This window comes from Setaria italica, chromosome VI (genome assembly GCF_000263155.2).
Source record: "Setaria italica strain Yugu1 chromosome VI, Setaria_italica_v2.0, whole genome shotgun sequence".
NCBI classification, from domain to species: Eukaryota; Viridiplantae; Streptophyta; class Magnoliopsida; order Poales; family Poaceae; genus Setaria; species Setaria italica.
The window spans coordinates 21,983,714-22,009,524 of NC_028455.1; the positions used below are offsets into that span (position 1 = coordinate 21,983,714).

Sequence of the window (25,811 nt, forward strand, 5' to 3'; positions counted from 1 at the left end):
CCGGTTGAAAGATGAGGTGATTCTGTTGCAGCAAAACCAGATGACCAAATACACCATTTCTTATTCAGGCTTGGGCAATCACTCCAACCAAACAATGGCCTATTGGCTTGGGCTAAGCAGGCTAGACATGCCCAAGCTTAAAAAGCTAGCCAGGCTAGAAATCAAAGGCGAACCAAACACACACAAGAGCACCCCGTGATTCCTCGAGCTAAAGTTCAGTCTGTGTCACATCGAATATTCGGAAATTAATTAGGAGGATTAAATATGTTTTAATTATAAAACTAATTGCATAGATGGAGGCTAAACGGCGAGATGAATCTATTGAGCCTAATTAATTCATCATAGATTCGTCTCGCCATTTAGCCTCCATCTGTGTAATGGATTTTTGTAAATAGTCTATGTTTAATACTCCTAATTAGTATCTAAACATTCGATGTGACATGTGCTAAAAATAAGCAGCGGGAACCAAACGGGGTCTCAATCTGCACAGCATAGACGCAATAGCCATCATAGAGCACTCAATCTGCACAGCAGAGACGCATTAGCCAATCATAACGTGAAGTACTATCAGAACAAGATTCACATTGGGCGCCCTTTCACATTTAACGATGCCAGATGTAGCGTTACTTCACCCGGCAATGATTTCTGAACTGATATAGCGCATTATTTTACGCCTGCTGGTTCAAACATTTCTAATAGTTTATCCTAGTTTTGTGGCTTCGGTTTTTTAATGTACTATAGCAATTTTAAAAGACTTTTAAACATTTATTTCTTTTTAATATGCTGAGCCTACTAGCGTGGTACTATGAAATTTAGGATACTAACGTATCATGATTAAATGACAGTTGTAGATATTTATGTATTTTTCTATGAATTTAATCAAAGTCAGAGAAGTTTTGACAAAACAAAATGACTTCCATTTAATAACTTAGTATTATAAAGTAAGTGCGTTATATCTGACGTCCTTTTGGGCTTGGATCTTGTCTGATATGCTGATGCGACGTTGAACCTTTCTTTCCTGCATATCCTCTTGGATGATGCGAACTGCTCACCTATTTCCTACTAATAGTTCAGATGATCCTCCTGATGGGGAAGATCCCATTAGAAAGAGCGCAATATACACGAAGCATCAGATCCTAATGTTGGGAAAAGTAGAAACAAGTATAGCTATAGCTCCCAACTCAACGGGTAGGTTCCTGTAAGGCTGATGTAATAGCGCCCAGAAAGCATTTCTGACGCAGAGATGCACAATATCGCAGAATGTTTGGGTCTAGATGTTGACCTTTCGTGCCTTTTGGATTTACATGTTAAATACTTACATTCCTAGCAGTGTACAAATGTGGGATTCATAATTTGGTATACTTAATGGGATTACACGTATTCCTGTTGCTACATAAAAGATGCTAATTCTATAAAACAGTATGCAAAGAGTAAGCCCCTTCTGTGTTCTACAGGTCGTTGTCTTGTTGAGCAGCACTCTTTCAGTGTGTCTTCCTTGTATGGACCGGAATCATGAAGGATCTTAATAACATGCTTAACCTGGTATTATTAACACCAAGAATATTAGTTGGGAGTTTCAGGAAAAGGCAGAAAGGTATGCAAACTGTCCATCATAATAAACTGCATTTCCTTAAGTATTTTAAGAAAAGGAGAGTCTGATATAAAATAAACACCACACTGGTAATGTCAGCAATTACTCACCACTGGGGGGAAAAATAGAACTTATCAACAGTAAGCTAGAAAAAGGTAAAATAAGATATCATGCCTTATGCATTAATATATGGTAATAACAAACTACTGCTAAAGTCAATGCGTGTTTACTAAGATGTCCTAATCTTAGTCACACTCAGCACCGGCTAACATAAAGTAGCATTAGCTCCAAAAAGTGGTACTGCTGAGGTAATAATTTCTTTTTTTGTGTGTGTATATCAACAATTGGGGATGATGATGTACACTAGAGCACCCGATCGGCCCATAAGAATGTGAGGCCAATGTAGCGGAAAATATTGAAACTAAAGCAGGACAAGTTTCAGATTTAAGGGTGCCAGATGTGGTACTCAATCTAGGGTGAGTTTGGCATTGGATGTGGATGGCAAAACTACACTGATTAACTACATATACTATGCACTCAGATGAAAGAGTTGTATATGCGTCCACAAAAGATTATTTTCAGCACACATAGAAGTGAGTACAACAAAGACAGCAAGGTTGATATCACATAGTTTTGGCGAGAAAATGGTTCAAAATATCGACATGAAAATACCTGAGCGGTCTCATGTGTAAGAAAATTTCCAATAGCTGCCGCAAAACCAGGATCTGAAAAGTAGTGGCAGCTGTAAGTTGTCATTCGGAGGTAACCACGCTGGATCTTGTGCTCTCCCTGAGCACCTACCTCTGCCTTACTCAGGTTTAACTCTATGGCTGCTTCAATCGCCTGGACAATATCACTATTCTATAAGCAAACCATATAATGACATTGTTCCAAACATATGGTTCTAAAACATGGGCAAATTACCTGATAATAGCAAGCATCAAAATGCAAATTGGGAAAGTAAGCATCTGGCAGGCATCCCCATAACCGGTCAAACAGTGTATCACCTCCAATAAGGTTAAGAGCTCCAACAATTAGTTTATCATCTTTTCAGCAACAATAAGCATCACATTCCCCCCCATCTTTTCTCCCAAGAGGTGAAGAAATCCCTTGTCAAGTATGGTCTGCCCCAACTGCAGTGAAAAGTAAGCTATGAGTAGGGATGCGATTTTTGCTTTCTCTGATTCTCTGGATCATTGGGTCGCCACAAAACTCGGGGCGTTTGGATACCAAGGGCTAAACTTTAGTCCTGTCACATTGGATGTTCGGATACTAATTAGAAGGACTAAACATAAGCTAATTATAAAACTAATTGCAGAACCCCTAGGCTAAATCGCGAGACGAATCTATTAAGCCTAATTAATCCATCACTAGAGAATGGTTACTGTAGCACCACATTGTCAAATCATGGACTAATAGGCTTAATAGATTCGTCTCGCGATTTAGCCTAGAGGTTGTGTAATTAGTTTTGTAATTAGTCTAGGTTTAATACTCCTAATTAGTGTCCAAACATTCGATGTGACGGGGGCTAAAATTTAGCCCCCTCCTCCCAAACACCCCTTAATTGAACAGATTCGGATTTCAAAACAGAGGACATAGGATGGGACAGAAAAGACCTACGGAAGCATCCCAACTTCCCTAGCTACAAGTGAAAAATACAGAAAACTACATTACTGCACAAGCGAATTCTATACAATCCTAATTCATACCTACATATATGTCCCACGTCTTAATGAAAAACATGCCTGGGCGTGGTCGCCACAAATACCTACAGATATTTTTTTCTAGAATACGCAGGAGAGCTGCATATCATTCCATCAAGAAGAGAATGAAAACTTTTTTTACAACGTGGGCCAACCGGGCGCACGCACACGATACAAAATTCGAGCACCCTAGGAAAGAAAATCCTGGAGAATAGTCTCCTAACTAGTAGCAGCAACATGCCACCCAAGAGCTGCGAGGCAACGCGCCCCTGCTGCACACCAGAGAAGGGCTTTTTCAGTTATCGCCTCGATTAGCTGCGCTGGGGTTTTTTCCGTCACCCTTGCGAAGACTCGATCGTTCCTTTCCTTCCAAATCTTCCAAGAGACCAACATGAACGTTGAATCGAGGCCTCTTGTCTTGATGGCATTGAGTCTGTTTCGCTTCTGTATCCACCATTCCATCAGAGAATCATTCAGAGCTGGTGGGACATTCTGAATGCCGATTATTTGGCTGACGGCCAACCACACCTGCTGAGTGTAGGTACATCGTGCAAGGAGGTGTTCTGCCGTTTCAGGCTCCTAGCTACAAAGTGCACAATCGTCGCTATTCTAGATCCTGTGACGCTTGCGACGTGCAGCCATCCACAGGCGTTCTCACAGTGCTAACCAAGCAAAGAACTTGACTTTCAGGGGAGCCCATGCGCGCCACAGAGCTTTAGTTGCTGGGAATGTCGTCGAGCTGAGGAAGAAGGCTCTATATGCCAAGCGTGCTGAGTAAATCCCAGAACTTTCCCACCTCCAGGAGACCTTGTCTTCAACTCCGACGCGTAGCTCGACATCAGAAACTACATGCCAAAGCTGAACATATTGGGACAACTCTTGTACTGTAGCATGTCCGACAATGTCCCTTATCCATCTCTTGCCATTCAGGTCGGCCGCTATCCATGTACGTTTGATCTTAGACTTGATCATGTGGCAAAGTTCAGGAGCTAGTATAAAGGGGATCATTGCCCGAGCCAATTATCAGTCCAGAACAAGGCCAGATTTCCATCGCCTAATTGAACCTGAATCGATGCCTGGAAGATAATTAGGAGGTTGCTGTCCCTCTCAAAGTCGTTTGACAAATGTTTCCAGGGTCTCTGTCCATCTGTTCTCTTCAGCCACATCCACCTCAATCTGAGAGCAAAAGATGCAGTGCGAAGGTCTGAAATTCCTAAACCGCCAAACTCAAATGGCCTGCAAGCAACTGACCAGGCAACCAAGCATTGTCCCCCCTGAGCTTTCGCCTTTTCTGCCAATAGAAAGCCTTTCCTTCGCTTGTCTATTTCTTGCAAAACCCAATCAGGCACCTTCAGGGAGATCAGGCTGTGAGTGCATATGGAGCTCATCACTGATTTAACGACTATCAACCTCCCCGCCTTTTTCATGAGCTGTGCTTTCCATGTTGGGATAGTGTTGGATATCTTGTCGATAAGTGGTTGGAAATGCACCTTCCTCAACCTGCCCACTGCTAGCGGCAGTCCCAGATATTGGATTGGGAACTCAGTTAGCTCTGCAGGGAAAAAATTTCTGATCCTGTCGATCTGTTCTTGTGAGCAGGAGATCGGTGCAATTAAGCTTTTTTGTAGGTTCGTTTTCAGACCTGAGGCATTTCCAAAGAAGTCAAGCACCTGCTTTATTGTGATGACGTCCTGTACGTTTGGTGTTGAGAAGATGACCACGTCGTAGGCGTACAGAGAGCACTGATGGTGGATGCCCTGATCAGCCGGGGAGCCAAAACCCCCTGTTGTGCAGCCTTCTTAAGTAAGCGATGCAGCACCTCCATCAGCAAAATGAATAGCATGGGGGATAAGGGGTCCCCTTGCCTTAAACCCTGTGCATTGTGTATGATGTTGCCTGGTATGCCGTTCAGAATAACTCGAGTGGTGGCAGTGGAGATGAGTACCGACACCCAGTCACGCCATTTATCCCCGAAACCCTGTGCTTGGAGCACTTGCAACAGGAATGGCCAGCACACCGTATCAAATGCCTTGGAGATGTCTAGCTTGAGTAGCAAGTAGGCCTTTCTCTTTCGATGTAAAGCTTTCACTGCCTATTCGACAAACTTAAAGTTGTCATGGATCGAGCGTTTTTAACGAAGGCACTCTGATTGACATCAACCAGCTTATGTAGCTTAGGTGCTAGCTGATTAGACAGTAGCTTTGCCACCAATTTGGCGAAGCTATGTATGAGGCTTATCGGCCTGTAATCTCTCGGTGAGGCAGCATCTTGTTTCTTGGGCACAAGTGTTATCAGGGCGCTGTTGAGCCGGCTGAACTGAGCACACGTATTTATATAGAAAGCGTTGAATGTTGCCACCACATCCCCTTTAATCACTTGCCATGATGCTTTGTAAAATTCTGCAGTGAAGCCGTCTGGTCCGAGAGCTCGTTCATTTGGCATACTTCTGATCGTGTTCCAGATTTCTTGCTCGGAGAAAGGCGCATCCAGGTGACCAAGCTCGAAGGCCTGAAAGTCCAGCGCCAGGAGATCAATGTGTTCTGTTCTAGCTGAGGGCGTCCCCATGATCGCCTTGAAGTGATTGAACAGGCGCTGCTCTTTGTCTTCCTGGGTGAGCGCGACAGCACCATCGTGCTCTAGTTTGGCAATGTGCTTCTTTTTTATGCGGTAGCTCGAGTGCATATGAAAAAGCTTCGTATTTGCATCCCCCTCCCGTAGGAACAGCAATCGTGAATGCTGCCTCGCCATAGTTCGCTCAAGGGACGCCAGGCCAAGTGATTTGCACTTTTGCTGTTTCCTGAGGTCCCTTTCATCAGCAGTAAGGATTCTTTGCTCTTGTGCTTTATCCAGCCAGAGAATGAGAGTCTTCGCTACGAGGAGCTGTGTTCTGATTTGGCCAATACTTCGACTGCTCCATTTTTTAAGCTCTTTCGCCGTATTCTTGAGCTTGTGGTCCAGGCAGACAAACAGATCCGAGGAGGCGCAGCGAGAAGACCAAGCTCGGGTGACCATGTCCTGGTAGCCAGGCAGTTTCGGCCACCAAGGCTCAAAATGGAAATGGTGTTTCACTGTAAACGTAGCATTAGTGGCGAGATGCTGGGGGCAGTGGTCGGAGGCATAAGAGGAGAGGGCCTGAAGGAAGGCAAACGGAAAACGTGCATCCCAGTCCATCGAGACCAGCACCCTGTCCAGTTGCGCCATTGTTGGATCCTCTCGTTCGTTACTCCAAGTATAGCGGCGGCCATGCAAATAAACATCTTTGAGTTGCAGTTCATCGACGAACCGCCGAAACCTCCCTAGATTGCACCGGTTTATGTTGTTTCTGTTCTTGTCAGACGCACGCAGGAGGAGGTTGAAGTCGCCGGCGATAACCCACAAGGCCGTGGCGAGTTGCTGAACAGAACGTAATTCGTCCAAGAACTCCACCTTATCCGCTTCTGGCTGAGGACCATAAACCGCTGTTAGACTCCAAGGCGCGTCCTGCCCGTTTACCGTCACTGTGGTAGTGATGGAGTAACGTCCCGCGTGCAACAAGGTGCACACGGCGTCCGGGTTTTTGCAGGCGATCAGAATGCCCCCTCTGGTGCCCGAGGCCGGCAGAGAGACGAAAGTGGAGAAGCCGCTTCCTAGCATCTCAGCAACAAGAAAAGAGCTTTCATTTGATCGATCTCGTACTGGTTCCTGGGACATTGAAAATTTCCAAAACTGTCGCCCTTGACTATGGGAGCAGGTGTGGCCTTACTCGCATGCATATTATACTTCTTTAGAACCTTTTCTAAATATACCTTTTGTGATAATCCAAGGACCCCATTCAATCTATCTCGGTGAATTTCTATGCCCAAAACATATGATGCTTCACCAAGATCCTTCATATCGAAGTTTGAGGACAAGAACTTCTTTGTCTCTTGCAGTAGACTGATATCACTGCTTGCAAGTAAGATATCATCCACATACAGGATTAGGAAAATGTATTTCCCATTTTTGAACTTTGCATAGACACAATTGTCCTCTATATTCTCTTGAAACCCAAATTTTTTTATTATATCATTAAACTTTAGATACCACTGTCTAGAGGCTTGCTTTAATCCATAAATGGATTTTTTTAGACGACATCCCATATTCTCTTTGTCTTCCATGATAAAACCCTTTGGTTGTTTCATGTAGATATTTTCTTCTAAATCCCCATTTAGAAATGCCGTCTTTACATCCATCTGATGTAACTCTAAGTCAAAATGTGCAACCAGTGTCATTATGATTCTTAAGGAGTCTTTACATGAGACAGGAGAAAAAGTCTCATTGTAATCTATTCCTTCTCTTTGTGTAAAGCCTTTTGCCACAAGTCTCGCCTTATACCTTTCTATATTCCCTTTGGAGTCACGTTTAGTCTTGTAGACCCATTTACAGCCTACTGTTTTGGCTCCTTTAGGAATCTCCTCAAGTTCCCAAACATTGTTGGAACTCATCGATTTCATCTCATCTTCCATGGCCTCTAGCCACTTCGATGAGTGAACACTTTTCATGGCTTCCTCATATGAAGTGGGATCACCTTCTATATGAACTTCTTCTGTATTATAAACTTTATAGCAATCAGGGATAGCTGATTTTGTGACCCTTTGAGACCTTCTAGGCCCCTCACTTTCGAGCACATTTTGTGCCTCTGTTTGTGGCACACTATTCAGAGGTGGCTGCTGCAACTCTTCCTCGTGTGTAATGGTGGGTTCAGTTGGCTCCTGAAGGACAGGTTCCAAAACTTCACTCATCGTTTCCACGGGTGGAATCACAGCAGGTGCCTGCACCACAATGTCAGGGACTGTAGCGGGTGCTTGCACCACGACCTCAGGAACTATCGGTGCGGGAATAATAGGTAGTGAGAAGTATGGTTCCTGAATCATCGGATTAGGTGCACACACCCGCTTCTCCTCAAGATCAATCTCTCGAGCTACCATGCTCCCCCTCACTATTTCATCCTCTAAGAAAATCGCTTGTCTTGTTTCTACAAACTTTGTATATCTGTCTGGACAGTAGAAATGAAAACCTTTTGATTTTTCCGGATAGCCAATGAAGTGGCAACTTACTGTTTTGGGATCTAGCTTCCCGATGTTTGGGTTAAATACTTTGGCCTCAGCTGGGCTCCCCCACACACGCAGGTGGTTTAGTAAGGGTACTCTTCCTGTCCATAGTTCGTACGGTGTTTTGGGCACCGACTTACTTGGCACTCTATTTAGAATGTGAATGGCGGTCTTCAACGCCTCCATCCACAGTCCCAATGGTAAGGTGGAATAACTCATCATGCTGCGCACCATATCCATCAGTGTACGGTTACGCCTTTCAGCTACTCCATTTTGCTGAGGCTCGCCCGGCATCGAATACTGGGCTACTATGCCATTTTCCTGCAAAAACCTTGCAAAAGGTCCAGGAACTTGGCCAAATGGGGTATGTCGACCATAGTACTCTCCCCCACGGTCGGATCTTACTATTTTGATTCTTTTGTTATGCTGATTTTCAACTTCAGCTTTAAATATCTTAAATTTATCCAGCGCTTCTGATCTTTCTTTAATTGGATAAATGTAACCATAACGGGAGTAATCATCTGTGAATGTTATGAACAAGTCATAGCCATCCACGCTTTTCACAGGAAATGGTCCACAAATATCAGTGTGGATTATCTCTAAAACTCCTGTGCTACGTTTAGCGCCTTTTTTAATTTGGTTTACAAATTTTCCTTTAATGCAATCAACACATTGTTCTAAGTCTGAGAACTCTAATTGAGGAAGAATTTCATTCTTGACTAGTCTTTCTATTCTCCCCCTCGAAATATGGCCTAAACGACAGTGCCATAATTTCGATGATATTTCATGAGTTCTCTTTCTTTTCTTTGTTTCTTTCTCTGACGAGGATACATTCATATTCACATCACACACAGAATTTACTTTTTCACGTAGTGATAATAAATACAACTCATTGTGAAGGATGGCAACACCAACACATGCATTATCGAACCAAATGGCACACTTTCCATTTCCAAAATGACATTCATAACCATCATGGTCCATACGGGAAATACTAATCAAGTTTCTGTGTAAGGAAGGAACATAAAGCACATCTCTAAGTACAAGCATGAAACCATCAACTAGCTCTAGAGAGACATCGCCAACAGCTTCAACTTCTACTTGGACTCCATTTGCGACTTCAACGCATCTTTTGCTTCTTTGCGTAGTCCTCGTCGAACGGAATCCCTGTAAAGAATTTGCAACATGAACAGTTGCACCTGAGTCAATCCACCAAGTAGATTTCGAATACTGTGTATACAAGGATTCATTTACAAAAGAAATAGTATTCTCACCTCTTTTTGCCATTATTGACTTTAACCAGTCGGGACAGTCTTTCTTGAAGTGCCCCTTTTTCTTGCAGTGTAGACATTGATCTTTGTCTACTGTGAGAGGCTTTTGGTGATTCTGCTGCATAGGAGCTTTTCCTCGTGCCTTGAAAGAGGAGTTAGCAATCTTTTTTTTGTTATCCTTCACATAGTGCAATGAACCACCATATGAGGATCTAAGTCTGTCCTCTTCCTGCACGCACATGGCTATCATTTTTTTCAAGGGTGTATGCCAACTCCAGTGGATCATAGTCCCTTTCCTTTTGCTGCCATGCAGCATCATCATCACCTTCAGCCCTTACTGGCTTCTGTGGAGCTTGTGGCCGCGGTGTGGTCAGCACCCAGTCAACTTCTCCACAAACGAAGGAGAACTCAATCTTCTTCCTCCATTCTGTATAGTTGTTGCCTTTCAGAATGGGTATCTCTTTGAGACAAGCCATTAAGTTGAATGATCCTGAAATTTACAATCCATAAGTGAGATCATAACAACAATTGCATGATTTATTTCCAACGTTGGTCAAAAAAAAACATACAACTGTTGATGCAATTTAAAACTATATCACCGTTGGGCAGAAATAGAAATAAAAGCATCAAAAGAACTTTTTAAATCATGATATAGTTATTAACAACATTGGTTAGAAAATAACAGCACCATGATCTAATTAACTTTATCATGCTCTCACAAAATTTAATTGTCTCGTTGGTTCAAATTTAAATTTAAATGGAGCAATAAATATGACTTTTGCAGCGGAAACTGTGAAATAAATCTATTTTCAGAAGCAAAAACACTGTACAAACTTTATTAATCTCTAATACAAATTATCCCATTGGTTCAAATTAGATTAGAGACTAAAACTATGCAAAAAAACATCAAGTAAATGCTTCTGGAAATAGAAAAAACTAATTATCAGACGTTACTGTGCAAAACACGTATTTCGGCCCAGCCGCGAAAACGGCCAACAGTCCGTTCCCACGCTCGGCCCGTATTCGCGACGCCGTCGGCCCGCTAATGCGGCCCACGAAAAACGGCCCGCCAAAATGGCTCGGCGCTGGCCTCCCGCGCGGCTGCGGTTAGCAGGCCGCAACCTGGGCCTGGGCCGCCGAAGCGGCCTGCTGCCGCGTCCCGCCTGGGCCGAATCTGGCCCGGACGATCTCGACCGCCCGTCCAAATCCAACGGTCGGGCGTCAATCGCGGCGGATCAAAACCGGCCGACGGCCAGCTCCCTGGAAAACCCTAGCTCATTCGGTTCTTTCCCCCGCGAGCGCCCGCCGTGTCGGCGGCGGCGGGGCCGTCTCTCCCGCGCCCAGCGATGGCCGGCGGCGGCAGTGGAGGGATGGCCCCGCCGGCGCACGGCCGCGGCAGCCCCCTCCCCTTTCTTTTCTAGCCTCCCCCCATTCTCCCTCCGAGCCTCCCGAGAAATCGAGATCCAGAGGGCCATGGTGACCACGGAGGAGGGCCGGCGCCACCGCGGGTCCCCTTGCTGGCGCGCGCGTCCACCACGAGGTTGGGCGCGCCGCCGTCGAGCGGTCCTTTGGTGGTGTTATTGTGCCCCCCCGAGCCCCGAGCGGATGCGCCGGCGGTTCGGGTGGACCTTTTCCCCGGCGAGCCCGAGGCTCGGCCGGCCTTTGCCGCTCGCCGTCGGTGGACGTGCGACGGTGAGGACGGCAGCAGGTAAGTCTCCCCGCGTCCCTCCTTTCTTTAGATCTAGGGTTAGGGTTAGGGTTTCATTTTTCTGTTTCCTTCTGATCTTTTCTTTTTCCTTATCTACTTCTTTTTCCCGATTTAGAAGAGCTTCTAGTGAGGTGTCTGATACCATTGTTAGGGCCTTGCCTAGGATCTCTAGATGCACATCTAGTCGGGATCGTGACTAACATGAGGGTCATAGGGTTCCTGGTGTGTGTGCCGAGAGTGAGAGAGAGAGATAGGGGTACCTTCACCCCTAGAGGTGGGAGCAGCAGAGCTGCTGGCCATCGCGGGTTCGGTTGGTGGAGTCTGCGCAAGGCAGCGACGCGCAGTGCCGAGTCCGGTCGCCGGTGAGGTGGCGGTGGTGCTTCCCGCCGCTACTGCGCAAACCTAGATCGGTAGGTGTGTCGGTGGGGCGGCTGGCAGCGGCGAACCTCGTGAGCCGAGCCGGGTCCCCCACCCTGTTTATATAGCGCAGCGCGACAGGGGCCCACCACCCATTGCTAGGGTGAGCGCCCCCGATCAGGGCGCTGATCAAGGTCCCTATGGGCCTTTGGGCCCATTGGGAAGGAGATCAATCTAACAGATTACATTTAACTTCGTCTCTTGGACGCACACAATGGAGGCGCCAGCTTCGGCAACCACATCTCGTAGGACGTCGCGTCGACAACGAGCATTCAAGCCACGATCGTTCCACACCAGCACGTTGACATTTGCAGCTTCCATAGCGTGTGGAGACGACCGGCAGTGGAGCACCCATCGTTCAGGCGCTCACCCATCCTGCCTGGGCCGCAATCTGCAATAGTTGGGCGTCAGACAGCTCGTTAGCCATGGGGAAGATATCCCTGACAGCAGCAAAATGCTGTGGCTGCATTGCGGTGGACAGAAATTTGTCAAATTGTTGCAAGGAGATGCAGTCAGCATCAGCATCTTGGCTGATGACGCCGAGCTTCTTCATGGTGAGAAGCTCACCCTTCTTCGATGGCCGGATTGTGAGGTTCAGAGGTTTGCTTGCGAGACGATCGCTTCGTCTTGGCGTCGTCGGCGGCATCGTGGGTATGGGCGCAGCTGGGGCCAACGGCCTGTCCGCCAATGGCGTTTGAATGGCGGTGTGACGCGCCTTTCGTCGATGAGAACAAGGGGAAGGGGAAAGTGACTTGGCCGGACTGCGGAGTCCGAGGAAGCGGAGAGGCAAAGAGGAGAGTGTCCGGCCGCACCTAGCGCTCGGCCGCCGGCCGCCGCCACCACCCGGACGCCCTCACCCAGAGTGTGCCCGCCGGCCGCCGACACCGTCCGAACGTCGCGGCCGGAACGTGGATCATCAGAGTGAAGAGGGGTGCAGCGGGCCTCCATTCCTCCATGGAGAGCTGAGAGAGGGCGCTCTTCCCGCCGGTGACCACCCCGGTCCCAGCGTCCACAGCACCCGACGAAGGTCACTCCGGCCCTGTCGGCTACCACAAGCTCTTCGCCACATCACCGTCATCACCAGAACCAGCTGTGCTTGAACTCTGGTTACACTCTTGAGCACGGGATCCTTCCAATGGGGATCCTTTGGTGTTTTTAACCTTTATGGCCTCATCACGTTGGTTGGAAGCTTCAGCATCCTGAGATGTTCGACTCTTCAATGCTTGTTTCTTTGGCGTTATTCATCCTCATGGCCTCATCTCGTCGGTTGGAAGCTCCATCGTTCTGAGCATTCAGTCAATCAGTTCTTAGCATTTTGGGCTCTCAAGTGAACTTTGATGGGAAACCAGCAGGGCAGGGTTTTCACCTGTTTGTATCTTTTAGCGGAAATAGATTCAGGCTCTCGGAGGAATCGGTTAACACTTGTTTGCTTTTTGTCTGGGGGGCAAAGCTCACCTTTTCTTAGTAGAGCAGCTTGATGATCAAATTTTTAAATTTTCTGTAAGCTCTAGAAATGTGGGTTTCATGGTTATCAATCAAAGTTCAGTAATCTGTGAGCTTTTTGGTCTTTCCTTCTTTCTGCTCAATGATATTGTCTTTTCTAAAGCTCTAAAACTTGCCAAGAAGGTTCAGGGCCCTCATTCACTTGGAAAAAGGTTAATTTCAAAATAACAAGAACCTCTTCAATGTCTCTGTGAGGTCTTCTTTTGCACATCTTTCTGGGGTTAATAACATAACCGTGAGACCAGAATACCATCAGGGCTTGAAGGAAATCTGATTATTCAAAAATTAACGGCTCATTCGCTGATGTGGTGAAAAGGCAATCAGTGCCTCTTTCCGGTGCTAATTCCATTCCTTTGGGTTCCCGGTCTTTTGATGCTACACGGAAGCAGCATCTGCGTCATCAGAATAATGAAGCCCAACCCTTAGACTTCAATAGATTTTCCACCTCGAGAATTTTGGTCTTCAGCAGACTGCCCCCTCAAACCCGGCATACGATTTCAAATTTGACCAACGGGCTACTTCTGGCCTCCTGAGAAATCCTGCACCAAGATCTTCTGGGCGGTCTTTCACCAAGCACGGTACTGTTGCTACAGGCCGCCAAGTCAACCACAGGAAACCCCCAACTGCAAACTACCCCAAGCATGCAGGCGTATGGATGCTAGTTTGCCGGCACTGTAATCAAAAGGGTCATCAGCTTTACACATGCCCTTTGTGTCAAAATCTAAAACGGTTTGCAGACGCATTTACTACGCCGCCGAGCAATAATTTCTCCTCAAAAATTTCAACCACTTTATGGCCAGACGGTGCTGGGCTAAACTGGTTTAGGAACCCCTCACAAAAGGCAAATGGGCTGACTCAAAGCCTACCAGTGTTCCCTTCTCTCCAAGCGTTGGGACTAGAACTACTTAGTACACAAAAGGGCACTACCCCTTCGTCTTCCTTCCTCTCCCCACTGCCACTGTTCCACTCGCAAGAAATCCCAAGTCACTCCATTGACGAGCGCGGAGAGCGAGAGAATCCGGAAAAGGACATGGCTTTTTTGAATGTTGACCCAACGCCATTGATGTTCCTTGGGTTCGCAAGAGTCATTGTCTAGGGGAGACCCAAATTTGCAAGGGTGGTGGTTCCAAGGGCGGCGCCAGCAAATGAGGATTTGGCGATCGTCACTGTCTCCGGTTTTCCTCCTGGTGAGATTCCATCCGCTGAGGTTCAAGCCACTATTGTGGGGTTAGTAGAAGATGAATATGAACTTAGGATACAAGAAATCCAAAAATGTCCTTTCCATCGGGCGCAAGCATTCGTAAGACTCAATAGAGCCACAGATAGAGATGCCTTGGTTCAACATAGTCCTCATCAGAGAGGTGGTCTCAGTTTCACTTTTGTTAATCACAATAGGGGACCAAATACTAAGAGAGTGATGTTCAATAGGGAGTGTGTGGCGGAACCGCCCAAATTAACCTGACTAAAATGCATTGAAGTCGCCTGACATGCGATTATGCACTTTAAGCAAGTCAACTTGGTCGACCGTCGGATTTCCTCCGAGAAACCACGTAAACAGGATCGAGAAGCATCGCTCATGCGAGGGTGAGTAGCACAGAGATTACAACATTCCATCATGACAACATAGTTCAACAATTTATTACATCAGAGTTTTTGGAAATTCAAACCGAAATTTTGCATGGTTTGAGGTCAAATTAAAACTAGCGGAAGCTAAACGTCGATACAAGATATCATGACGGAGCCGATCATGACATCAAAAACTCCTTCCTTCGCCATCCGAGGAAGGATCCCACTCGACGGTCCAGCCTGGAGGAAGCTGGGTCGGCCAAGTGGTACCAACACCCAAGCTACTGACATTACCTGAAAAAGATTAGCCACAACAAGGCTGAGCAACTAGTACTCAGCAAGACTGACCCATCGGAAAGACACGACCGAGACTTAGACATGCAAGGCTTTCTTGCTCTGGGGTTTTCTTGCCAAAAGCGTCTAAAGTCAGTCCTTACTTTCAACCTTTTAGCTCATGTTCTATGTTCTTTATCCATTCTAAATTAGCAACTTATACTAAACAAACATGGTTTCCAGGCAATTACTTAACAAACATCAAGATTAAAATCATCATCATGTTCCATCTTTACTCAGTGCAGAATAGCGATCAAGTAGTCCCAATCTGTGAGAGGCAGACGAATCGATTCGAATTTATTAACCATGCATGGCAAACCCAATCTCACGACATCCGCGCACCACGAAGGGTCGCTTCACTTGTCAGCCGTCCCCATCGATCCCTTAGGCACGTGCCAGGGCCAACTTCCTTTGGCATGCAATGCTCCACAGTCCCGGCCTATTGCTGCACTGTGACCGCACTTGCACCCACATGATGCACCATGGGAACGACGTTCCAAGGACAGCCGGAAGGTATGCCACGCCCCAGTTCAATCAGGTACTAGGCTTCCCCATCCCATACTAGGTATGAGATTATTACTTTCAAACACTTGATCACAAACGCTGACATGTTTCGACCTTAGTTCATTTTCATTTAGACAGACGGGGCAATCCACCAAGCATCGAACACTAGCCTGACCCCGTCCATCGTCCTTATAGTTGCGACAAATCTGAAACATTCAACTCCTATAACTCGCGAGTGACAGGAGATCACTCGACTTTTACCGAAACCTATTAAGCAATGCAACTACTCGGCCTTAGAAACTAGTATTCAAAAACAAGGTACTAAGTTATACATCTAAGGTTCCATTACAACTCCTCGAAATGTAAATAAGCAATCAAGTAATCAATAAGTGGCATGAAAGCAAAATAGGGAGTTCATGCACCGGGGCTTGCCTTCAGAAAAAGCTTGCGGGTCCTCGGGGTCTTGCGCTGGGTCGGGCTCTCCTTCGCAGGGATGCAGCTGTTCCTCGGCGGGGTCTTCTTCTGGTGCTGGATGAAGCTCGTACGTCCCGTCGGCGAGATTCAACTCTACACGGAAATGCAATGCAGGGGTTAAACATTTTAGATGGTTATTTCAACACTCTCATGTTTTAACACGGACACTGGTAGCAAAGCTACAGAAAAAAAAGTGGGGGAGTTCAACTTCTGTTGGTGGAGAGCAAGATGAGAGGGTCGGATTGGGGAAAACTTAGGGTCTGACCCTCAGGTTTAAGGAAAACTGTACCGAGGTCCTCAGACTCAACACAGAGGAATCCCCGAAAACATTTCACCGATACCCTCGGGTCAAAGAAAAAGAATTACAACCGAGCCCTCGGGCGAGGCGGAGAAAGGGTCGGCGAACTTGGCAGGGTCGGGCGAGACGAACGGGAAAAGGTCGGGCGAACCGAAACAAGGGTCGGGCGAACCGAAAAAAAGACAGGGGTCGGGCGAGACGGAAAGACAGGGGTCGGGCGAAACGAAAAGGACAAGGGTCGGGCGAAATGAAAAGGACAGGGGTCGGGCGAACCGAACGGAGAGGGGTCGGACGAACCGAACGAAGAGGGGTCGGACGAACCGAAAAGGACAGGGGTTGGGCGAGACGGAAAGACAGGGAGGTTAAGTAGCTTACCTCCAGGTCTACCGGCGAAGCCTTGGGGCCGAGCAGGAGCAGGCTGGGGCGGGAAGGTTGTACGCACGAAGGCTTGGGCGGCGGCGAGACTTCGACGGTGGTCCGGCGGCGGTGGTGCTTCTAGTGGACACCAGCAAGCTCTAGCACCGCGCGGAGGAGCGAGCGGCTGGTGTGTTGGAAGAAGCGGCTTGCGGGTGGCGGCGAAGTCGCCGGAGTGTGGGGGTGATGCAAGGGGGTGAGCTCCACGGAAGCTCAGCGGCGGCGCGGGAAGAAAGCGGTGGCTCAGAGGAGAAAGCAGGGCGCAGAGGAGAAAGCGGCGGCGCAGGTGCGGGCGGTGGCAAGGGGTGGCATTGCCGGTGAGGGGGTTCCCTTTTATAGGACCAGGGTGGCGCGGAGGGTCGAGGCGGGGCTCCGGTGGGGAAAGGATAAGGCCGGGAGCGGCGAGTGCTTGAGCGAGGCGGCCATTGGCCGACGACGCCATTGGGCAGAGGAGGCGGAGCTCCGAGTGGTCTTCGGCGGCGATTGGCCTTGGGCGGCGCGCGTCTGGGGCTTCCGGTCTGTCGGGCGGGCAAGGCAGAAAGGCTACCGTGGGGGTTGGGCGAGCGGGCGGAGGCGCGGGACGTCGGGGGCATCTCAGCTCTCTCGGCGAACGGGCGGAACCGGGTTGGCGGAGCAGAGCCGTGGCAGGCGGAAGGCGACTTGCGCTCGGCCGGCGATTGGCTAGCCCTGCGCTCGCTCCATCCTGTCGCGGGCGCGGGTTGGGTGCCGTGGCTCTCGTCCTGTCGCTGTCGCGCTGGGGATAGGGCACCGGCGAGCTGCTGGTGGCCGGCGGCCACGCGGCGCGCGGCGCGCGAGCGAACATGCTCGGGCGCGCGGGCGTCGAGGCTCCCTTCGGGCAGCAAGCCCAACCAGCTTTGGAGCGATCCTTCTCCGAATCTTTCAACACAACTCCCGAAACTCCCTTAAACAAACTTGTTCAACTCTGATCTTTCTTCAAACTTTGTTTAAGGTGTCGGTTTAGATTGTGAAAGGATGCAAAGATATTTCTGGCCAAAGTTAGCCAAAAATCTGGGATTCCAGACTTAGGATTTTTAGCATCCGGGGTGAGTTGACTGGTTTACCTCACTTTGACTGGGATTTTGAACAAGTTCGGGCCCGATTTGGATCTGGGTCAGTGTAACAAAGTTGGAACACTCTTGAGGTATTACAACTTCTATTAAGGCTCTGACTCGAGTTTAGATAGGAAAACGGGAGATGAAAGCTTGCAAAGATGGAGGAAAACTCGAATTCCAGGACTTAAGAGATTTTTAGGGTCCTGTAGGGAAGCCGGCTTGGGTTGCTGTTTTTGACTCCTTTCCACTCCGAATTAGACAAGGTGCCTTTAACAAAAGTTGTTGGAATTTAAAAGTTTTACAACTCTTATTTGGGCAGAAACTTAAGTTTGTATATAGAATTTCAAGCTTTAAAACAAACTCCAAAAGAGAGCTTCTTAGGTTTATAAAGATCATTTCACTTCTTAACTTAGGGATTTAATTTGACACTGGTTTAGAATTAAAGCACTTAATTTAGGTAGAGTTGTTACAGAGTGTTGGCTCCTGCTGATAGGCTTCCTAGTTGATTCTCGCAACATAGAGGACATTAAATCTTTTGGAAGATTAATCTATTGGCAAAAAGATAGTGTTATGGCAAGGGTAGTAGTAAAAGCAAGAGTCACTAATTTGGAGGATGTGCCTCACTATCTAATTTTGTTGGAGGGAGATGATTTTGAGGGGGTTTCCATCACGGTCCAATGTGAAATTATTCAGCAAACACTTCTGGGAGGGCAACTACAGGATGAAGGCATACCCCCTCCTGGATTCCAGGACAATTTCATATTTCCCGGCATCCCTTTGAACCAAAATGAGAATGTTGGGCAACAACAAGATGAACACAAACAGCAGAATAACCAAATTGAGCCAAACCACTAGCATCAACACCAGCACATGGTGCCTGATCTTAATGATGAACCTATGGAAGAAGACCAGATGTTCGATCTTCAACAAGACCAAGACCTAAATCAAGAGGAGCCTCAGCAAGAAGAACAACAGGAGGAATTGGACTTACAATTGAGTCTTTCTGTGCCATTACCATCAGTCTCAAGCCCGGAGTATGAATCCTATAACCAAGACAAGGGGTCAGAGAAGAGTGTTGAACAACCAGAGCAAGACCAACACTTGGCCCCTGCAACACTGGAACATGATCAACAAGATAATCAACAGGATCATCAAATTGTGTTGGCTCTTGCCGCCATCCCACAACAACCTTCCTTTCTAGATTTGAATGAGATTGGGCCTTTCCACCAGGATGGAGACCCTGTGGAAGAGTAGGAGGGCCTGATCTACCAACAACCCCAGCAGCAAGAGATGCCTAGCCCAGAAGGGAATCTTGAACCTGCACATATGGAGATTGACAACTACCACCTACCTGAACTCCTCTTGCCCATTCAGCAACACCCCGACAATGAACAAGGATCAACTTACAACCTGCAACACCAAGTCAACATGGTTTTGACTGATATTGGTTCCAGCATAGATGCAGATCCTGGATGGGCCAACTGAACCCATAACTACCAAGAAGAGCTCCCTGATCTACACCAATTATGAGCTAGGTTCTTCTCTCCATTGGGCTCCTCACAACAGAAAAAAAAAACTAGGATTCTACCCCTGCAGGTGGATACTGAAGCCAGGAGGAGCCCAAGAATCAGAACTCGCAACAATGGCTTCAAGCACAAGGGTTGTCCCAGTAGAAATTGTTTGGCATGCGCAGCCATGCCACCAACTCTCTCCAACAAAGTCATGGTCAAGGTGGGAACGAACTTTTGCAAGATGAATGTAGATAATGTCTCTGAAGATAGCCTGAAAGGAAGATCCCAGGAGCAGCAGCCAATAGGATCAAGGAGAAGCTCCAGGAAGGTCATATCCTCAAAGAGTCAGAAAGGAAAAGAGAAGATATTTGACAGTGGTGTCTCTGGGAAGGTAGTAATGTTAACAATTGATGAGTTGTTTGTTTAGGTTCTCTATTTACCAATCTCTGGATAATGGGAATAATATTTTATCTACTGTATTGTAATGGGAGAACTTGCCTCCTCTATCTTTTGTGGACCTATGATATGTTGGGATGGTTATCTATGGTGAACTTGGGGGCTTCTTGTGTATTTATCCTATTGCCCAAAGGTTTTTTCATGTCCTTTGTTTATCATGAATTCAGATCAATGTAATTGGAAATGGGTTATCTTATCTTGGAACATTAGGGGAATAAATCATGCAGACAAATGGGATGGTGTCAGAAGCAAAATTCTTGAAGCAAAATGTGACATTCTGTGTCTTCAAGAGACTAAAAGGGAATATTTTGACAATGCATATATCAAAAAAATTTGCCCACCTTCCTTCCCTGGGTTGGAAGCTCTGGGGGCTCTTTAATTGCCTGGAACAGTTCGAAGTTCATGGGTAGTCTGGAATTTCAAAATAATTTTGCTCAATTTGTCCATCTAACCTGCAACTTAACTCGAGAATCTTGGTTCCTAACTAATGTCTATGCTCCCTGCACGCCTGAAGGAAAAATAGCATTTCTAGATTGGTTCAAAGCGATCGATATGCCACAAGATTAAAAATGGCTGGTAGTGGGGGACTTTAATCTAATAAGGAAACCTCAAGATAGAAACAAACCAGGAGGAAATTTTCAAGACATGTTGGCCTTCAACAGTGCTATTAGCAGTCTAAGGTTAGTGGAACTTCCTTTAAGAGGTGCCAATTTCACCTGGACAAATAAACAATGTAACCCTCTTTTGGAAAGATTTGACTGGTTTTTCACATCAAATGCTTGGACTTTAACATTCCCAAACTCTTTTGCATCAACATTGTCAAGGGATTCCTCGAACCACTCATCGTGCATCATCTCTGTCTCAACTAATGTACCGAAACCAGCAATCTTCAGATTTGAGAATTTCTGGCTACAACATGGTAACTTCATTCTAGTCTTATCCCATGGGTGGAGTCTCCCTATTTCTCATACTGATCAAGTGAAAGTACTAACTGCCAAATTTAAGAACATCAGGAGAGTCCTCAAAGCTTGGAAAACTACTCTACCAAACTTAGCAAGCATGATACAGAACACGAAAGACCTTCTGCTTTTTCTGGACTTAATTGAGGAAACAAGGGATCTTACTCTTGAAGAATGGAATTTCAGAATGATCATCTACAACCATTTGCAGAACTTACTCAATCAACAAAGGACATATTGGAGACAAAGAGGGAAGGTAAACTAGATTAAAATGGGGGATGAATGTACAAAGTTTTTCCATGCCAATGCCACAATATGGAATAGGATCAACACCATCGGCTACCTTTCAGACACAAATGGGAATCAATTAAGTGACCATGAAGCCAAAGCTGCTCTACTTTGGAATTCCTTCAAAGATAGAATGGGCAGGTCAGATTATACTCATATGTACTTTCAACTACAAGACCTTCTAAGTCAGGATGACAATCTCGGATGGCTTGAGGAACCATTCACCAAGGAAGAAATTGATAAAGTAATCTCTGAACTACCCAATGATAAATCACCAGCACCTGATGGCTTCAATGAAGAGTTTCTTAAAAAATGTTGGCATCTAATAGCGCCAGACTTTTACAAATTGGTTGATGAATTCTATCGAGGGGATCTATGCCTTAAGAGCATCAATTCATCTTACATTGCTTTGCTAGCAAAGACAGAACATCCAATTATGGCTGGGGACTTTAGGCCAATCTCTTTGCTCAATTCAGCATTAAAACTCCTCACGAAACTCCTTGTAGAGAGACTGCAAAAGGTAATAAAGAGATTAATTCATAAAAAACCAATATGGTTTCATCAAGACGAGAACCATACAAGACTGCTTGGCATGGGCTTATGAATACATTCATATCTGCAAATCATCGAAGAGAGAACTGATAATCCTCAAATTAGATTTTGAGAAAGCTTTTGATAAGATAGAACACAAGGCAATTCTTGAGATCATGAAACACAAAGGTTTTGGACAAAGATGGCTGAAATGGATAGAAAGCATTTTAAACACAGGAACCTCATCAGTTTTGCTAAATGGTGTCCCTGGGAAAACTTTTCACTGTAAAAGAGGGGTTAGGCAAGGTGATCTATTATCACCCCTCTTCTTTGTGTTAGCAGCAGACCTACTGCAAACCATCCTAAACAAAGGAAAAGACCTATCTCATTTAAATTTGCCAATCCCTGAAAGAGCAGGATCGGATTTTTCGATTGTACAGTATGCTGATGATACCTTGCTCATCATGGAAGCATGCCCGAGACAGATGAGACACCTTAAAACAAGTGTTAGACACCTTTGCTATGTCAACTGGTTTGAAAGTAAACTACACCAAATCGGTGATGGTACCACTTAACATCAGTGACCAAACCTTGCAGTAGTTAGCATCAATCCTAGACTGCCAACAAGGGTCGTTACCCTTCACTTATTTAGGCCTGCCTCTGGGGACAACAAAGCCAAAGATAGAAAACTTCTTACCTCTAATTCAAAGAGTTGAGAAAAGGCTTAATTCCACGTCTGTCTATTTGAGCCAAGGTGGTAAATTGGAAATGGTTAACTCAGTGTTATCCTCCTCGACAGTTTTTGCACATCAACTATCAAGTTACCCAAAGGTGTCATCAATCAACTTGATAAATACAGGAAACATTGTCTATGAAGAGGGTTGGATCTTAACTCAAAAAAAACCATCGAAAGCAGCTTGGACGATGGTATGTGTACCCCAAAAATAAGGAGGTCTAGGAGTATTGAATACACAGGCTCATAATGATGCTCTACTTCTTAAATTTTTACACAAGTTCTATTCCAGAGCAGATATCCCATGGGTCAACCTAGTCTGGGACAATTACTACCAACAAGGAAAGCTTCCAGGGCAACAGCGTAAAGGATCATTCTGGTGGAGAGATGTGGTTAAATTATTGGACAAATACAAAGGAATTGCATTTGCATCTTTGGCAGACGGTTCAACTATCTTGTTTTGGGAGGATTTATGGAATGGTCTAATACCATGTCAATGCTATCCCGAATTATTTTCCTTTGCCACCAACCAGAACGCCATGCCACATGCCGAGCTGTGTTCAACCACTCAGAATTGATCAACAACTTCAACTTACCATTATCAACACAAGCATATGAGCAGCTAAGTAACTTACAACAACACATTTCTAGCATCGTCATGGAAAGGGAACAAGATCAATAGTCATACATTTGGGGAACAACACAATTTTCAACAAGTAAAGCTTATAAAGCAACCATTGTTCAGAGAAGGGTGCATCCATCTTTCAAATGGGTTTGGAGATCCAGATGCCAAATGAAACATAAAGTTTTCTTCTGGCTGCTGTTAGTAGATCGTTTGCCAACAAGGGATATTCTAGGAAGAAAACTGTAACGACCTAGATTAATTAAGCCGAGTTTAATCTTGAGACAAGTTCCCTAATCTAGTTGACTCAGCTTTTCTTGAGCTATACTGGCTAAGTCTGGTTTTCAGGAGGACTTATCTTTGGAAAGTTGAGCAGGATGCCAAGAAAACTCTTTATAGAAGTTGGAGAACGAAGTCCCTGTCTTAACTTTGTTAATTGGACCTTGATCCAATTCACCTCTGAAGATCCCCAAATCTGCAGTTCAAATCGGCCCCGACCCCTGAAACTCAGCAAACCGCCGTTTTTCTCTAAGTCCCGAAACCAGTGTTCCTCCAAACTTTGGGGCCTTGGATCTCCGAATCCACTGCATCTTTGAACTCGACCCAATTACGAAAGTTGGACCTTAGATGGTGTTCTACAACTCTTGTTAAGGGAGTCCAAGTGGTGCAGTATGCAAATCGGGAGGTCATGAGGCTGAAAGATGGACCCAAAATAGGATTCCGCGGATCATCAGGCAAAGAGCGCCAGAGCGCGCACGCGCCCTGTTTCAGAGCACCGCCGCCGCGTGGCACGACCGTACCAGCAAGCGCCGCCTAGCCCAATCGCTAGCCGTGACATGATGGATCAGCGTGCCTTCTTCCCAATCGCGCGCAGAAGTGCCCTGCAGACTCTCCGTCCCGTCTCGTCTCGCCCGAGACCTTGCCAGCCGCGTAGGGCGCCCTGCCACCGCTGCGATCGAAGATTGGCCGCTACCGCGCCAGTGCTGCCTCACCTCCCGCGCGCATCTCCTCACCAGGATCCCTGGCCGTGCCCCAACGCCTTCCGGCTTTTCCGTCGTACCTCAGTCGCGCTGCCCGCGTGCGCGCCCCGCGACGATACCGCCTTCGCCAACCACTGCACATGCAGTGACAACTCCTTTTCCCCTGCCTCGCCAGTAGCATGCCACGGCCAAGCCGCTAATCTACGCATGCTTGCGTTGCATCGCTCGCCCTGTCACCTCGCCTGCAGCGCCCTCGCCTGCAGTGCCCCCTTCCCTCCCTCCTGTCCACCGATATTGAGTCGCCGCGCCCAATCCTGTGCTTGACGCGACCAGGCACGCGCTCGACCTCGCCAGTCCTTCTGCCCGGCAAAACCGCACTTGCCTAGCGCTGTCTTCCTTGCCCAATGCCATAAGAGCCTGTCCCCGGAGCTCCGCTTCGCCGGCCAATGGAGCCGCCCACCAATCGTCGCTGAGGCAGAGCACTCCTTCTCCCTCGATCTTATCTTCGCACCGCTTGAGCTCGTACACTTCCACACAGCTATAAAAAGGGTACCGAAGCCTCTTACCGGAGTTCCCTCCGCCATCCTTGCCCTTCCCACACCCTCCTCTGTTTCGTGCTCAAGTGCTGCCGCCTAAGCTCTTTGTGGGATTCCCTCTCTCCACTCAACACCCGCCTTTCCAACCCCACTAGCCGCTTGCTTCCTTCACGCTGTGCTAGAGCTTGCTTGTTGTCCACAAGAAGCACCACCGCCGTTGAAGCACCGCCGGACCCCGCTGCCGCCCGAGCCTTAATGCCTTTCGACATTCCGCCTGAGCTTGTTTCTTCCCGACCCCAAGACTTCATCAGTAGGCCCAAAGGTAAGCTGCCGACCCTTTTCCAGCTCGCCCAACCCTTGTCCGTCTCGCCCGACCCTATCTGTTTTGCCCAACCCCTGTCCGCCTCGCCCGAGGGCTTAGCTGTATCTTTTTCTTGTGACCGAGGGTATCTGTGTAAATTTTTGGGGACTTCTCTGTGTTAAGTCTGAGGATCCCGGTACAGTTATTCCTTAGGTTTAAGGGTCAGATCGTAAGTTTTTCCCAATCTGACTCTTTTATCGTGTTCTAAATCAACAGAAGCTTGGGAAATCCATCTTAACTCGAGGAAAAATCAGAGAAATGTGAAATCACTTGGGTTGGAATTCTCTTTCTGAGTAGAATCCAATAAAATGGGTTTCACACCTTTCCTGTAGTTTTGCTACAGTTTCTGGGCTAAATCCTTGCAAAGTGTTGTTGAAATAACCGTCTAAGTGTTTGACCCTTGCATTTGCATTCCGTGTAGAGCTAAACCTCGCTGACGGCACGTACAAGCTGCACCCGGTGCCAGAAGACAGAGTTGTAGCCGAGCTGCCGCCTGCAGGAGCTGAACCTAAGAGCGCATGAGACCAGTTCACCTCCACCCCGCTTGAAGGCAAGCCCCGGAGTATCACCCAATCTTTCTAAACTTGCGCATGCCTTCTGTTGTATGTATGTGCATTTATGTTCAGGAGTTGTTTGGAACCGTAGATGCATGACTTAGTTTCCTTGATCTGAACACTAGTATGATAGGCTGAGTAGTTGCAGTGCTTAACAGGACTCGGTAAAAGTTGAGTGATTCCCTGTCACTCGCGAGTTATAGGAGTTGTCTGTTCTCCTTTTGTTACAACTATAAGGACGATGGACAGGGTAGGGTTTTGTGAACTATTTTGGTGGTTGGTGGATGGCCCTGTCTGTCTACATGAAATTGGTTAAGGTCGGAAAGTGTTGGTGTTCGTGATCAAGTGTTTGAAAA

General features: G+C 46.9%; 1 pseudogene; it reads right to left on the bottom strand.

The window, feature by feature from the left end:
- Positions 1-507: 507 nt before the first annotated feature.
- The window catches only part of LOC101784909, a 29,741-nt pseudogene continuing 4,437 nt past the window's right edge, over positions 508-25,811 (bottom strand).